Source organism: Benincasa hispida, chromosome 11 (genome assembly GCF_027475165.1).
Source record: "Benincasa hispida cultivar pf3 chromosome 11, pf3_genome.v1.1, whole genome shotgun sequence".
NCBI lineage: Eukaryota > Viridiplantae > Streptophyta > Magnoliopsida > Cucurbitales > Cucurbitaceae > Benincasa > Benincasa hispida.
In genome coordinates, this window is record NC_143488.1 from 21,238,891 (window position 1) to 21,242,299 (window position 3,409).

Below are 3,409 nucleotides of genomic sequence, written 5' to 3' on the forward strand. Positions count from 1 at the left end.
AACAAAATTGAAAAGAATCGAGTAAATTACCAAAATACCATCGAGAATCGAGTTTCACCATTGAGTTGCAGCGTCATGACCCCTAGAAGAGGCGTTGCACAATGCTTGAAGATAGAACGCTCAATCTCGCTGCAAAATAGGGCAGTGTTACAATGATCCCTATAGTGTTGCAACGCTCTGGACTTTGACGCACATCACCGCGCGCGCACCTTGCATTGACAAGCGTTGAGGGGTAGCGTTGCAACCCAAGCCCAACGCTTCGAGGCCTTTTCATCGATTTAGCATTGCAACGCTACCCCAACGTCGTGACGCTAGCCTGCGGACTATAAAAGGTTTTTCTTGCATTTTTGCAAAGGAGGAGGAAGAAAATCCATGGAGGCTGGGATCTCTCTCCAAGTTCTTTCACTTCTTTGGTAATTCTTGTTCTAATTTAGGTTAGATTTTATATTTTTGTTGAAATGTAAACAAATCTCTTGTAATTCTCCATACAATTTGCAATGAATTTGTGAAGTTTAATTGAATCTTGTTTCGATTTCAAGGGTTCTTGCAAATTCTTTTGAGTTTTCTACTTTCTTTATCAATTGAAATTCGAATTGTGCTTTCTTGAATCTAATTTTAATTATTGATGCATGTTGAATGATCTATATCTCGAACATGTATAACCTAGATGCTTGGTTTTGTCACAATCGTTGTTGAATATGTTGCTTTCAATGTGTTCAATGGAATGTCTAGCCAAGATCTACAAAAGGCATTAGTAATTGTGTATTTGATGCACTAATTACAAGATTTGGAGAAAAATTGGTTAATTGAGTAAGCTATCTTAACAATTAATCAGCACAATTGAATTCAAGAACCTAATGCATATGTTTTCTATTCTATATGGCTGTTATCGAACCCAATAGAAGTAGGAGCATGTAGGTTGATTAGGGTTTGGCCTATCCAACCTTAATCAATGATTAGGACGATGTCTCGACTAGGTTATTGCTAGTTGTCGGCCTTTGTAGAGGCTAGCTTGATCGAGTTGAGCGAGTAGTTGTGAGCATAATCCAATTGTCAATAAACTTTTAGAATTTGATGATAGGAATTGCATTGAACGTCTAACTTGAACCAGAAGTAAGATCATTCCTTACTTGTTAACATTCATCTTTTATCTTTTGATTTCTAGTATTTTTTTTTTTTTCAAATTTCCTTAAACCCTCGTTTTATTGCTTTAATAGTCAAGGCTAGTTAAAAAGGGATAAGAATTAAAACTTTCCCTGTGGATTGACCTCTTACTTCCACTTTAACTACGAGTTAGTTAGGTTGTTGTTCGAGCTTTATAAATATTGTTTGTTTCGGGTTAGGTAGAACTAATGACACCTACTTTACAACCAAACAGGACCCACACAAACACATGAAAATGAATGAAATCTAAACATAGAGATCCAGTGAGCAAAAGCAAATCGTTCCAAATCCTATTGAGAAAGAGCACAACAATTACCGTCTACATGGAAATGATTATGAATAATAACTAAATTACAAGCATGCTTCTTAAAAGAATGAATAAGGGATAGAGTATGTAAACTTTTGAAGAACTCTTTCTTCAAGTATCCCTCGATCAAACTCCAACATGTCTAAAGTAGTACTCGAATGCAACGAACAAAACAACCAACAGCACGAACTGATGAATCCTCGATCACTATCGAGTCCAACTTGATCCTCGAACCTCGAACGAAACTAGAACACCCCCACAAGTGTTACCTTGGTATTCTTGGTGTGGGAATCTAGGAGTTGTGGGTTCTCTATGACTTTGGATAGAGGAAAAGAGGAGCTAGACGATCGAGGAAGTAAGAGATGAATGAGGTCTATCATATAGACTAGATACTCGATCGTTTAGTCAAAAGAAGCCTATCATATAGGCTTTGCTACTCGATCATGTAGTACCGAGTAACTATCGTCTAGAAAACTTGATACTTGATCGTTTATACTCTCTACTGATAATTTGTAGAAATACAAGTTATTTATGCCACCTTATCTAGATATTGCGGCCAAAAGTTAGTAATTATGTGCCAATTGTATGAAGATTAGCCCAGTATGACAATAATTATAAATGTTTGTGCTTATACCCACTAATGCCAAAAAGATGGAAGACAAGCCAAACTTTACTCTGTTTTGTAGGAGACCAAGTCACCGTTTGCGCTCAAGGCTCATGAGAAACTAATTAATGCATCTCTACCACATTGCACCCGTCGATCAACCATGAAAAGACGATTACCAAAGTAACGACACAATGCGATAGTCAATCCAAAGCTATACTTCAACCGCATGCGGTAATAAAAACAAGCACCGCATGTGAACCTATGATCGAAAGATGCAACTGAGCAACGCGAGAGCGGGGGATTGAGACACGTGTACAACTAACAGTTGTGCAGAATTGATGGTCTGATTGCATAACAGAAGGAATAATATCCCTCCATTTGCAGATTTACCATAACCATCAAGTGGGGACCACAAGGCCGAAGTCAAAGATCTGCTCCTATAAATATCCCATTCATTTCAGAGAAAAGTATGCTATTTTGATACGGGGCTAAGTGCTGCAAGATTTTAGAGAGAAAAGGCTGAGCTGAGTGCTGAAGAGAAGAAATCCAGAAAGAGAACGAGATAAGGCCGAGAGGTGAATCTCAGATCCGACCTGCCGTATACCCAATCGAAGCTCTGTGCAGAGACCCATGCTACCGATGGAGAAAGCCTGGGAGGGAAGCTCTTCCCACCATCGAAACCATCCTATCCAGCAAGTAGATCTCCATTGAATCTGTGCCAAGATATTGGCACTTGTTTGTATTTGTTCTATCTCTCTTTCATTGTATTCCATAGTTTCTATATCTCTTCATTCACTCATCATGTATCAAACGATTAGTAGAAATATTAAATGTTTCGATAGATTCCATCTACCATTTTTCGTATGTTTCCGTTCACCCATTAATCACTTTCTTCATGATATTTTCTTAATCTCTTGATGAGCAATATGAATCACCAAGAACTTAATATGTATTAAATTTATAAAATACGTTTAGCTAAAGCATGCTAGACGGCTTCCTCACCTGTGAGAGCAGAAGTGAAGGTGTTATTCTGATCTATCGAGAGAAGGTCAGAAGAGTGCATTAGCTAAAGTGAGTAGTACTTCCAGACATGGAAGCAACCTTGCATTCACTACGTTAGACTCTGTTTCACCACAGACATGTGGGGAACACGGCCGATCACTGAGAGGTGTACACAAAGAGAAGAGCGGAACAGTATTTGTACCTTTAAATCCAATTAAGGTCTTGCGTTGTTTGTAATACTTATCTTTCTTTTTCTATTCTGTTCATAAGACTTGTCGCCACATCCCACATCTTTGCACAACCTTTACAGCTAGCCTTAATTCTAGCAT